The sequence below is a fragment of the Oncorhynchus masou genome, chromosome 30 (genome assembly GCF_036934945.1).
Source record: "Oncorhynchus masou masou isolate Uvic2021 chromosome 30, UVic_Omas_1.1, whole genome shotgun sequence".
In the NCBI taxonomy this organism is placed as follows: domain Eukaryota; kingdom Metazoa; phylum Chordata; class Actinopteri; order Salmoniformes; family Salmonidae; genus Oncorhynchus; species Oncorhynchus masou.
This window is the reverse complement of record NC_088241.1, coordinates 54296205-54312922: the sequence shown is the minus strand read 5'-3', so window position 1 is coordinate 54312922 and position 16718 is coordinate 54296205. Positions and strand designations below refer to the sequence as shown.

At 42.3% G+C, this 16718-nt stretch overlaps 1 protein-coding gene across 3 annotated transcripts in view; it reads left to right on the top strand.

Moving 5' to 3' along the window:
* LOC135522783 (disco-interacting protein 2 homolog C-like) overlaps window positions 1–16718 on the top strand; it is a 56179-nt gene that overhangs the window by 13566 nt on the left and 25895 nt on the right. The window lies entirely within an intron of this gene.

The following is a 16718-nucleotide window of genomic DNA, read 5'->3' as shown; positions in this document are numbered from 1 at the left end:
TAACAGTTCCTCAAGACCATAATGTGATAACACCATCTCAACATGACCATAATGTAGGTAACCTTTCCTCAGGTAATGCAACACGACCATAATGTAGGTAACACTACCTCAACACGACCATAATGTAGGTAACACTACCTCAACACGACCATAATGCAGGTAACACTACCTCAACACGACCATAATGTAGGTAACACCACCTCATCACGGCAACAGTACGACCATAATGCAGGTAACAGTTCCTCAAGACGACCATAATGTAGATAACACCATCTCAACATGACCATAATGTAGGTAACCTTTCCTCAGTACGACCATAATGCAGGTAACACTACCTCAACACGACCATAATGTAGGTAACACTACCTCAACACGACCATAATGTAGGTAACACTACCTCAACACGACCATCATGTAATTAACACTACCTCAACACGACCATAATGTCGGTAACACTACCTCAACACGACCATAGTGCAGGTAACACTACCTCAACACAACCATAATGTAGGTAACACTACCTCAACACGACCACAATGTAGGTAACACCACCTCAACATTACCATAATGTAGGTTACACTACCACAACATGACCATAATGAAGGTAACAATACCTCAACCCGACTACAGTACGACCATAATGCAGGTAACACCACCTCATCACGACCACAATACGACCAAAATGCAGGTAACACTACCTCAACACGACCATAATGCAGGTAACACTACCTCAACACTACCATAGTATAGATTACACTACCTCAACACGACCATAAAGTAGGTAACACCATCTCAACACAACCATAATACAGGTAACACTACCTCAACACGACCATAATGTAGGTAACACTACCTCAACACGACCACAATGTAGGTAACACTTCCTCAACACGACCATAATGAAGGGAACACTTCCTCAACACGACCATAATGTAATTAACACTACCTCAACACGACCATAATGTAATTAAGACTACCTCAACACGACCATAATGTAGGTAACACCATCTCAACACGACCATAATGCAGGGAACACTATCTCAACACGACCATAATGTAGGTAACACTTCCTCAGGCCATAATGCAGCTAACACTACCTCAACACGACCACAACCATAATGCACTACCTGTAATGGGTAACACTACCTCAACACGACCATAATGTCCATCATTTAGGAAACACCACCTCAACGTCCATCATTAGGAAACACCACCTCCAACACGACCACAGTATTACCATAATGTAGGTAACACTACCTCAACATGACCATAATGTAGGTAACACCACCTCAACATGACCATAATGTAGGTAACACCACCTCAACACGACCACAGTGCGACCATAATGTAGGTAACACTACTTCAACACGACCATAATGTAGGTAACCCTGCCTCAACATGACCATAATATAGGTAACACTACCTCAACACGACCATAATGCAGGTAACACTACCTCAACACGACCATAATGCAGGTAACACTACATCAACACGACCATAATGTATGTAACACCACCTCAACACGACCATAATGTAATTAACACTGCCTAAACACAACCATAATATTGGTTACACTACCTCAACACAACCATAATATATAGGTAACACTACCTCAACACGACCACAGTACGACCATAATGCACTACCTCAACACAACCATAATGTAGGTCACACCACCTTAACACCACGTCAACGCCACCACAATTTAGGTAACACTACGCCAACATGACCCTAATGTAGGTAACACTACCTCAACACGACCATAATGTAGTTAACACCACCTCAACACGACCACATTACGACCATGATGTAGGTATCACCACTTCAACACGACCACAGTACGACCATAATGCACTACCTCAACACAACCATAATGTAGGTAACACTACCTCAACACGACCACTGTACGTCCATCATTTAGGAAACACCACCTCAACACGACCACAGTATTACCATAATGTAGGTAACACCAACTCAACATGACCAAAATGTAGGTAACACCACCTCAACAGGACCATAATGTAGGTAACACCACCTCAACACGACCACTGTACGTCCATAATGTAGGAAATACCACCTCAACACGACCATAATGCAGGTAACACTACCTCAACACTACCATAATATAGATTACACTACCTCAACACGACCATAATGCAGGTAACACTACCTCAACACGACCATAATGCAGGTAACACTACATGAACGCGACCATAATGTATGTAACACCACCTCAACACGACCATAATGTAATTAACACTGCCTAAACACAACCATAATATTGGTTACACTACCTCAACACAACCATAATATATAGGTAACACTACCTCAACACGACCACAGTACGACCATAATGCACTACCTCAACACAACCATAATGTAGGTCACACCACCTTAACACCACGTCAACGCCACCACAATTTAGGTAACACTACGCCAACATGACCCTAATGTAGGTAACACTACCTCAACACGATCACATTACGACCATGATGTAGGTATCACCACTTCAACACGACCACAGTATTACCATAATGTAAGTAACACTACCTCAACACAACCATAATGTAGGTAACCCTGCCTCAACACAACCGTAATATAGGTTACACTACCTCAACATGACCATAATGCAGGTAACACCACCTCAACACGACCATAATGTAGGTAACACTACCTCAACACGACCATAATGTAGGTAACAATACCTCAATACGACCACAGTACAACCATAATGTAGGTAACACCACCTCATCACGGCAACAGTACGACCATAATGCAGGTAACAGTTCCTCAAGACGACCATAATGTAGATAACACCATCTCAACATGACCATAATGTAGGTAACCTTTCCTCAGTACGACCATAATGCAGGTAACACTACCTCAACACGACCATAATGTAGGTAACACTACCTCAACACGACCATAATGTAATTAACACTACCTCAACACGACCACAATGTAATTAACACTACCTCAACACGACCATAATGTCGGTAACACCACATCAACACGACCATAGTGCATGTAACACTACCTCAACACAACCATAATGTAGGTAACACTACCTCAACACGACCACAATGTAGGTAACACCACCTCAACATTACCATAATGTAGGTTACACTACCTCAACATGACCATAATGAAGGTAACAATACCTCAACCCGACTACAGTACGACCATAATGCAGGTAACACCACCTCATCACGACCACAATACGACCAAAATGCAGGTAACACTTCCTCAACACGACCATAATGAAGGGAACACTTACTCAACACGACCATAATGTAATTAACACTACCTCAACACGACCATAAAGTAGGTAACACCACCTCAACACGACCATAATGTAGGTAACACTACCTCAACACGACCATAATGTAGGTAACAATACCTCAATACGACCACAGTACAACCATAATGTAGGTAACACCACCTCATCACGGCAACAGTACGACCATAATGCAGGTAACAGTTCCTCAAGACGACCATAATGTAGATAACACCATCTCAACATGACCATAATGTAGGTAACCTTTCCTCAGTACGACCATAATGCAGGTAACACTACCTCAACACGACCATAATGTAGGTAACACTACCTCAACACGACCATAATGTAGGTAACACTACCTCAACACGACCATAATGCAGGTAACACTACCTCAACACGACCATAATGTAGGTAACACCACCTCATCACGGCAACAGTACGACCATAATGCAGGTAACAGTTCCTCAAGACAACCATAATGTTGATAACACCATCTCAACATGACCATAATGTAGGTAACCTTTCCTCAACACAACCATAATGCAGGTAACACTACCTCAACACGACCATAATGTAGGTAACACTACCTCAACACGACCATAATGTAGGTAACACTACCTCAACACGACCATAATGTAATTAACACTACCTCAACACGACCATAATGCAGGTAACACTACCTCAACACGACCATAATGCAGGTAACACTACCTCAACACAACCATAATGTAGGTAACACTACCTCAACACGACCATAATGTAGGTAACACTACCTCAACACGACCATAATGTAGGTTACACTACCACAACATGACCATAATGAAGGTAACAATACCTCAACCCGACTACAGTACGACCATAATGCAGGTAACACCACCTCATCACGACCACAATACGACCAAAATGCAGGTAACACTACCTCAACACGACCATAATGCAGGTAACACTACCTCAACACTACCATAGTATAGATTACACTACCTCAACACGACCATAAAGTAGGTAACACCATCTCAACACAACCATAATACAGGTAACACTACCTCAACACGACCATAATGTAGGTAACACTACCTCAACACGACCACAATGTAGGTAACACTTCCTCAACACGACCATAATGAAGGGAACACTTCCTCAACACGACCATAATGTAATTAACACTACCTCAACACGACCATAATGTAATTAAGACTACCTCAACACGACCATAATGTAGGTAACACCATCTCAACACGACCATAATGCAGGGAACACTATCTCAACACGACCATAATGTAGGTAACACTTCCTCAACACGGCCATAATGCAGCTAACACTACCTCAACACGACCACAGTACGACCATAATGCACTACCTCAACACAACCATAATGTGGGTAACACTACCTCAACACGACCAGTGTACGTCCATCATTTAGGAAACACCACCTCAACACGACCACAGTATTACCATAATGTAGGTAACACTACCTCAACATGACCATAATGTAGGTAACACCACCTCAACATGACCATAATGTAGGTAACACCACCTCAACACGACCACAGTGCGACCATAATGTAGGTAACACTACTTCAACACGACCATAATGTAGGTAACCCTGCCTCAACACGACCATAATATAGGTAACACTACCTCAACACGACCATAATGCAGGTAACACTACCTCAACACGACCATAATGCAGGTAACACTACCTTAACATGATAATGCAGGTAACACTACATGACCATAATGTATGTAACACCACCTCAACACGACCATAATGTAATTAACACTGCCTAAACACAACCATAATATTGGTTACACTACCTCAACACAACCATAATATAGGTAACACTACCTCAACACGACCACAATGACCATAATGCACTACCTCAACACAACCATAATGTAGGTCACACCACCTTAGCACCACGTCAACGCCACCACAATTTAGGTAACACTACGCCAACATGACCATAATGTAGGTAACACTACCTCAACACGACCATAATGTAGGTAACACCACCTCAACACGACCACATACGACCATGATGTAGGTATCACCACTTCAACACGACCACAGTACGACCATAATGCACTACCTCAACACAACCATAATGTGGGTAACACTACCTCAACACGACCACTAATGTCCATCATTTAAAACACCACCTCAACACGACCACAGTATTACCATAATGTAGGTAACACTACCTCAACATGACCATAATGTAGGTAACACCACCTCAACATGACCATAATGTAGGTAACACCACCTCAACACAACCATAATGTAGGTAACACTACCTCAACACGACCATAATGCAGGTAACACTACCTCAACACGACCATAATATAGGTAACACTACCTCAACATGACCATAATGCAGGTAACACCACCTCAACACGACCATAATATAGGTAACACTACATGAACGCGACCATAATGTATGTAACACCACCTCAACACGACCATAATGTAATTAACACTGCCTAAACACAACCATAATATAGGTTACACTACCTCAACACAACCATAATATAGGTAACACTACCTCAACACGACCATAATGTACGACCATAATGCACTACCTCAACACAACCATAATGTAGGTAACACCTTAACACTCAACACCACCACAATTTAGGTAACACTACCTCAACATGACCATAATGTAGGTAACACTACCTCAACACGACCATAATGAATGATGTAACACCACCTCAACACGACCACAGTATTACCATAATGTAAGTAACACTGCCTCAACACAACCATAATGTAGGTAACCCTGCCTCAACACAACCATAATATAGGTTACACTACCTCAACATGACCATAATGCAGGTAACACCACCTCAACACGACCATAATGTAGGTAACACTACCTCAACACGACCATAATGTAGGTAACACTACCTCAACACGACCACAGTACAACCATAATGTAGGTAACACCACCTCATCACGGCAACAGTACGACCATAATGCAGGTAACAGTTCCTCAAGACGACCATAATGTAGATAACACCATCTCAACATGACCATAATGTAGGTAACCTTTCCTCAACACGACCATAATGCAGGTAACACTACCTCAACACGACCATAATGTAGGTAACACTACCTCAACACGACCATAATGTAGGTAACACTACCTCAACACGACCATAATGCAGGTAACACTACCTCAACACGACCATAATGTAGGTAACACCACCTCATCACGGCAACAGTACGACCATAATGCAGGTAACAGTTCCTCAAGACGACCATAATGTAGATAACACCATCTCAACATGACCATAATGTAGGTAACCTTTCCTCAGTACGACCATAATGCAGGTAACACTACCTCAACACGACCATAATGTAGGTAACACTACCTCAACACGACCATAATGTAGGTAACACTACCTCAACACGACCATCATGTAATTAACACTACCTCAACACGACCATAATGTAGGTAACACTACCTCAACACGACCATAGTGCAGGTAACACTACCTCAACACAACCATAATGTAAGTAACACTACCTCAACACGACCACAATGTAGGTAACACCACCTCAACATTATCATAATGTAGGTTACACTACCACAACATGACCATAATGAAGGTAACAATACCTCAACCCGACTACAGTACGACCATAATGCAGGTAACACCACCTCATCACTACCTCAACACGACCATAATGCAGGTAACACTACCTCAACACGACCATAATGCAGGTAACACTACCATAATATAGATTACACTACCTCAACACGACCATAATGTAGGTAACACTACCTCAACACAACCATAATAATGTAATGTAGGTAACACTACCTCAACACGACCATAATGTAGGTAACACTTCCTCAACACGACCATAATGAAGGTAACACTTCCTCAACACACCATAATGTAATTAACACTACCTCAACACGACCATAATGTAATTAAGACTACCTCAACACGACCATAATGTAGGTAACACCATCTCAACACGACCATAATGCAGGGAACACTATCTCAACACGACCATAATGTAGGTAACACTTCCTCAACACGGCCATAATGCAGCTAACACTACCTCAACACGACCACAATACGACCATAATGCACTACCTCAACACAACCATAATGTGGGTAACACTACCTCAACACGACCATAATGTAGGTAACACCACCTCAACACGACCACAGTATTACCATAATGTAGGCAACACTATCTCAACACGACCATAATGCAGGTAACACTACCTCATCACGACCATAATGTAGGTAACACCACCTCAACACGACCACAGTATTACCATAATGCAGGTAACACTACCTCAACACGACCATAATGTAGGTAACCCTGCCTCAACACGACCATAATATAGGTAACACTACCTCAACACGACCATAATGCAGGTAACACTACCTCAACACGACCATAATGCAGGTAACACTACATGAACATGACCATAATGTATGTAACACCACCTCAACACGACCATAATGTAATTAACACTGCCTAAACACAACCATAATATTGGTTACACTACCTCAACACAACCATAATATATAGGTAACACTACCTCAACACGACCACAATGTACACTACCTCAACACAACCATAATGTAGGTCACACCACCTTAACACCACGTCAACGCCACCACAATTTAGGTAACACTACGCCAACATGACCCTAATGTAGGTAACACTACCTCAACACGACCATAATGTAGTTAACACCACCTCAACACGACCACATTACGACCATGATGTAGGTATCACCACTTCAACACGACCACAGTACGACCATAATGCACTACCTCAACACAACCATAATGTGGGTAACACTACCTCAACACGACCACTGTACGTCCATCATTTAGGAAACACCACCTCAACACGACCACAGTATTACCATAATGTAGGTAACACTACCTCAACATGACCATAATGTAGGTAACACCACCTCAACATGACCATAATGTAGGTAACACCACCTCAACACGACCACAGTGCGACCATAATGTAGGTAACACTACCTCAACACGACCATAATGTAGGTAACCCTGCCTCAACACGACCATAATATAGGTAACACTACCTCAACACGACCATAATGCAGGTAACACTACCTCAACACGACCATAATGCAGGTAACACTACATGAACGCGACCATAATGTATGTAACACCACCTCAACACGACCATAATGTAATTAACACTGCCTAAACACAACCATAATATTGGTTACACTACCTCAACACAACCATAATATATAGGTAACACTACCTCAACACGACCACAGTACGACCATAATGCACTACCTCAACACAACCATAATGTAGGTCACACCACCTTAACACCACGTCAACGCCACCACAATTTAGGTAACACTACGCCAACATGACCCTAATGTAGGTAACACTACCTCAACACGATCACATTACGACCATGATGTAGGTATCACCACTTCAACACGACCACAGTATTACCATAATGTAAGTAACACTACCTCAACACAACCATAATGTAGGTAACCCTGCCTCAACACAACCGTAATATAGGTTACACTACCTCAACATGACCATAATGCAGGTAACACCACCTCAACACGACCAGAGTGTGACCATAATGTAGGTAATACCATCTCAACAAGACCATAATATAGGTAACACCACCTCAACACGACCATAATGTAGGTAACACTACCTCAACACGACCATAATGTAGGTAACACAACCACAATACGACCATAATATAGGGAACACTACCTCAACACGACCATAATGCAGGTAACACTACCTCAACACAACCATAATGTAGGTAACACTACCTCAACACAACCATAATGTTACACCACCTCAACATGACCACCGTACGGCCATAATGTAGCTAACACCACCTCATCACGACCACAATAAGACCATAATGCAGGTAAAACTTCCTCAACACGACCATAATGTAGGTAACACTACCACAACACGACCATAATGCAGGTAACACTACCTCAACACGAACATAATGTAGGTAACACTACCTCAACACGACCATAATGTATGTAACCCTGCCTCAACACGACCATAATATAGGTTACACTACCCCAACATGACCATAATGCAGGTAACACTACCTCAACACGAACATAATGTAGGTAACACTACTTTAACATGACCATAATGCAGGTAACACCACCTCAACACGACCATATTGTAGGTAACACTACCTCATCACGACCATAATGCAGGTAACACTTCCTCAAGACGACCATAATGTAGGTAACACTGCCACAACACGACCATAATACAGGTAACACCACCTCAACACGACCAGAGTGTGACCATAATGTAGGTAACCCTGCCTCAACACAACCATAATGTAGGTAACACTACCTCAACACGACCATAATGTAGGTAACACCACCTCAACATGACCATATTGTAGGTAACACCACCTCAACATGACCATATTGCAGGTAATACCACCTCAACATGACCATAATGTAGGTAACACCATCTCAACACAACCATAATACAGGTAACACTACCTCAACGCGACCGTAATGTAGGTAACACTACCTCATCACGACCATAATGTAGGTAACACCACCTCAACACGACCATAATGTAGGTAACACAACCACAATACGGCCATAATATAGGGAACACTACCTCAACACGACCATAATGTAGGTAACACTACCTCAACACAACCATAATGTAGGTAACACTACCTCAACACGACCATAATGTGGGTAACACCACCTCAACACGACCACAGTTCGACCATAATGCATCTAACACCACATCAACACGACCACAGTACGACCATAATTTTACATTTTACATTTAAGTCATTTAGCAGTCTTATCCAGAGCGACTTACAAATTGATGTGGGTAACACTACCTCAACACGACCATAATGTGGGTAACACTACCTCAACATGGCCATAATGCATGTAACACTACCTCAACACGTCCATAATGCAGGTAACACTACTTTAACATGACCATAATGCAGGAAACACCACCTCAACATGACCACTCTACGTCCATAATGTAGGTAACAACACCTCAACACGACTACAGTACGACCATAATGTAGGTAACACTACCTCAACACGACCATAATGTAGGTAACACAACCACAATACGGCCATAATATAGGGAACACTACCTCAACACGACCATAATGCAGGTAACACTACCTCAACACGACCATAATGTAGGTAACACTAACTCAACACAACCTCTACCTCATCACGACCACAATACGACCATAATGCAGGTAACACTTACTCAACACGACCACAGTACGACCATAATGCACTACCTCAACACGACCATAATGTGGGTAACACCACCTCAACACGACCACAGTACGACCATAATCTGGGTAACACTACCTCAACACGACCACAGTTCGACCATAATGCATCTAACACCACATCAACACGACCACAGTACGACCATAATGTGGGTAAGACTACCTCAACACGACCATAATGTGGGTAACACTACCTCAACACGACCATAATGTAGGTAACATTACCTCAACACGACCATAATATATTGGTAACTCTACCTCAACACAACCATAATGTAGGAAACACTACCTCAACACAACCATAATGTTGGTATCACCACCTCAACACTACCATAATATAGGTTACACTACCTCAACACCACCATAATACAGGTAACACTACCTCAACACGACCGTAATGCAGGTAACACTACCTCAACACGACCATAATATAGGGAACACAACCACAGTACGGCCATAATGTAGGTAAGACCATCTCAACACGACCATAATGCAGGTAACACTTCCTCAACATGGCCATAATGCATGTAACACTACCTCAACACGTCCATAATGCAGGTAACACTACTTTAACATGACCATAATGCAGGAAACACCACCTCAACATGACCACCCTACGTCCATAATGTAGGTAACAACACCTCAACACGACTACAGTAACCATAATGTAGGTAACGCCACCTCATCACGACCACAATACGACCATAATGCAGGTAACACTTACTCAACACGACCATAATGTAGGTAACACTTCCTCAACACGACCATAATGTAATTAACACTACCTCAAGGCGACCATAATGCAGGTAACACTACCTCAACACGACCATAATGTAGGTAACACTACCTCAACACGACATCAGTACGACCATAATGTAGGTAACACCACCTCAACATGACCATAATGTAGGTAACACCACCTCAACATGACCATATTGTAGGTAACACCACCTCAACATGACCATATTGTAGGTAACACCATCTCAACACAACCATAATACAGGTAACACTACCTCAACACGACCATAATGTAGGGAGCACTACCTCAACACGACCATAATGTAGGTAACACTACCTCATCACGACCATAATGTAGGTAACACCACCTCAACACGACCACCGTACGTCCATAATGTAGGAAACACCACCTCAACACGACCACAGTATTACCTTAATGTAGGCAACACCATCTCAACAAGACCATAATATAGGTAACACCACCTCAACATTACCATAAAGTGGGTAACACAACCACAATACGACCATAATATAGGGAACACTACCTCAACACGACCATAATGCAGGTAACACTACCTCAACACGACCGTAATGTAGGTAACACAACCACAATACGACCATAATATAGGGAACACTACCTCAACACGACCATAATGCAGGTAACACTACCTCAACACGACCATAATGTAGGTAACACTACCTCAACACAACCATAATGTAGGTAACACTACCTCAACAAGACCACAGTACGACCATAATGCACTACCTCAACACAACCATAATGTAGGTAACACTACCTCAACACGACCATAATGTGGGTAACACCACCTCAACACGACCACAGTTCGACCATAATGCATCTAACACCACATCAACACGACCACAGTACGACCATAATTTTACATTTTACATTTAAGTCATTTAGCAGACGCTCTTATCCAGAGCGACTTACAAATTGATGTGGGTAACACTACCTCAACACGACCATAATGTGGGTAACACTACCTCAACATGGCCATAATGCATGTAACACTACCTCAACACGTCCATAATGCAGGTAACACTACTTTAACATGACCATAATGCAGGAAACACCACCTCAACATGACCACTCTACGTCCATAATGTAGGTAACAACACCTCAACACGACTACAGTACGACCATAATGTAGGTAACACCACCTCATCACGACCACAATACGACCATAATGCAGGTAACACTTACTCAACACGACCACAGTACGACCATAATGCACTACCTCAACACGACCATAATGTGGGTAACACCACCTCAACACGACCACAGTACGACCATAATCTGGGTAACACTACCTCAACACGACCACAGTTCGACCATAATGCATCTAACACCACATCAACACGACCACAGTACGACCATAATGTGGGTAAGACTACCTCAACACGACCATAATGTGGGTAAGACTACCTCAACACGACCATAATGTAGGTAACATTACCTCAACACGACCATAATATATTGGTAACTCTACCTCAACACAACCATAATGTAGGAAACACTACCTCAACACAACCATAATGTTGGTATCACCACCTCAACACTACCATAATATAGGTTACACTACCTCAACACCACCATAATACAGGTAACACTACCTCAACACGACCATAATGCAGGTAACACTACCTCAACACGACCATAATATAGGGAACACAACCACAGTACGGCCATAATGTAGGTAAGACCATCTCAACACGACCATAATGCAGGTAACACTTCCTCAACATGGCCATAATGCATGTAACACTACCTCATCACGACCATAATGTAGGTAACACCACCTCAACACGACCACCGTACGTCCATAATGTAGGAAACACCACCTCAACACGACCACAGTATTACCTTAATGTAGGCAACACCATCTCAACAAGACCATAATATAGGTAACACCACCTCAACATTACCATAAAGTGGGTAACACAACCACAATACGACCATAATATAGGGAACACTACCTCAACACGACCATAATGCAGGTAACACTACCTCAACACGACCATAATGTAGGTAACACAACCACAATACGACCATAATATAGGGAACACTACCTCAACACGACCATAATGCAGGTAACACTACCTCAACACGACCATAATGTAGGTAACACTACCTCAACACAACCATAATGTAGGTAACACTACCTCAACAAGACCACAGTACGACCATAATGCACTACCTCAACACAACCATAATGTAGGTAACACTACCTCAACACGACCATAATGTGGGTAACACCACCTCAACACGACCACAGTTCGACCATAATGCATCTAACACCACATCAACACGACCACAGTACGACCATAATTTTACATTTTACATTTAAGTCATTTAGCAGACGCTCTTATCCAGAGCGACTTACAAATTGATGTGGGTAACACTACCTCAACACGACCATAATGTGGGTAACACTACCTCAACATGGCCATAATGCATGTAACACTACCTCAACACGTCCATAATGCAGGTAACACTACTTTAACATGACCATAATGCAGGAAACACCACCTCAACATGACCACTCTACGTCCATAATGTAGGTAACAACACCTCAACACGACTACAGTACGACCATAATGTAGGTAACACCACCTCATCACGACCACAATACGACCATAATGCAGGTAACACTTACTCAACACGACCACAGTACGACCATAATGCACTACCTCAACACGACCATAATGTGGGTAACACCACCTCAACACGACCACAGTACGACCATAATCTGGGTAACACTACCTCAACACGACCACAGTTTGACCATAATGCATCTAACACCACATCAACACGACCACAGTACGACCATAATGTGGGTAAGACTACCTCAACACGACCATAATGTGGGTAACACTACCTCAACACGACCATAATGTAGGTAACATTACCTCAACACGACCATAATATATTGGTAACTCTACCTCAACACAACCATAATGTAGGAAACACTACCTCAACACAACCATAATGTTGGTATCACCACCTCAACACTACCATAATATAGGTTACACTACCTCAACACCACCATAATACAGGTAACACTACCTCAACACGACCATAATGCAGGTAACACTACCTCAACACGACCATAATATAGGGAACACAACCACAGTATGGCCATAATGTAGGTAAGACCATCTCAACACGACCATAATGCAGGTAACACTTCCTCAACATGGCCATAATGCATGTAACACTACCTCAACACGTCCATAATGCAGGTAACACTACTTTAACATGACCATAATGCAGGAAACACCACCTCAACATGACCACCCTACGTCCATAATGTAGGTAACAACACCTCAACACGACTACAGTACGACCATAATGTAGGTAACGCCACCTCATCACGACCACAATACGACCATAATGCAGGTAACACTTACTCAACACGACCATAATGTAGGTAACACTTCCTCAACACGACCATAATGTAATTAACACTACCTCAAGACGACCATAATGCAGGTAACACTACCTCAACACGACCATAATGTAGGTAACACTACCTCAACACGACATCAGTACGACCATAATGTATTTAATACCATCTCAACAAGACCATAATGTAGGTAACACCACCTCAACACGACCATAATGTAGGTAACACTACCTCAACATGACCATAATGTAGGTAACACTACCACAATACGACAACAGTACGACCATAATGCAGGTAATACCATCTCAACAAGACCATAATGTAGGTAACACCACCTCAACATGACCATAATGGAGGTAACACCACCTCAACACGACCTTAATGCAGGTAACACTACCTCTACACGACCATAATGTAGGTAACACTACCTCAACACGACCATAATGTAGGTAACACAACCACAATACGACCATAATGTAATTAACACTACCTCAAGACGTCCATAATGTAGGTAACACTACCTCAACACAACCATAATGTAGGTAACACTACCTCAACAAGACCATTATGTGGGTAACACCACCTCAACACGACCACAGTACGACCATAATCTGGGTAACACTACCTCAACACGACCATAATACAGGTAACACTACCTCAACACGACCATAATGCAGGTAACACTACCTCAACATGGCCATAATGCATGTAACACTACCTCAACACGTCCATAATGCAGGTAACACTACTTTAACATGACCATAATGCAGGAAACACCACCTCAACATGACCACCCTACGTCCATAATGTAGGTAACAACACCTCATCACAACCACAATACGACCATAATGCAGGTAACACTTACTCAACACGACCATAATGCAGGTAACACTTACTCAACACGACCATAATGTAGGTAACACTACCTCAACACGACAACAGTACGACCATAATGTATTTAATACCATCTCAACAAGACCATAATGTAGGTAACACTACCTCAACACGACCATAATGTGGGTAACACTACCTCAACACGACCATAATATATTGGTAACTCTACCTCAACACAACCATAATGTAGGAAACACTACCTCAACACAACCATAATGTTGGTATCACAACCTCAACACTACCATAATACAGGTAACACTACCTCAACACGACCATAATGCAGGTAACACTACCTCAACACCACCATAATACAGGTAACACTACCTCAACACGACCATAATGCAGGTAACACTACCTCAACACGACCATAATATAGGGAACACAACCACAGTACGGCCATAATGTAGGTAAGACCATCTCAACACGACCATAATGCAGGTAACACTTCCTCAACATGGCCATAATGCATGTAACACTACCTCAACACGTCCATAATGCAGGTAACACTACTTTAACATGACCATAATGCAGGAAACACCACCTCAACATGACCACCCTACGTCCATAATGCAGGTAACACTTACTCAACAAGACCATAATGCAGGTAACCCTTACTCAACACGACCATAATGTAGGTAACACTACCTCAACACGACAACAGTACGACCATAATGTATTTAATACCATCTCAACAAGACCATAATGTAGGTAACACTACCTCACCATAATGTAGGTAACACTACCTCAACACGACAACAGTACGACCATAATGTATTTAATACCATCTCAACAAGACCATAATGTAGGTAACACCACCTCAACACGACCATAATGTAGGTAACACTACCTCAACACGACCATAATATAGGTAACACTACCTCATCACGACCATAATGTAGGTAACACTACCTCAACACGACCTTAATGTGGGTAACACTACCTCAACACGACCATAATGTGGTTAACACTACCTCAACACGACCTTAATGTGGGTAACACTACCTCAACACGACCATAATGTGGTTAACACTACCTCAACACGACCATAGTGTCTGTAACACTACCTCAA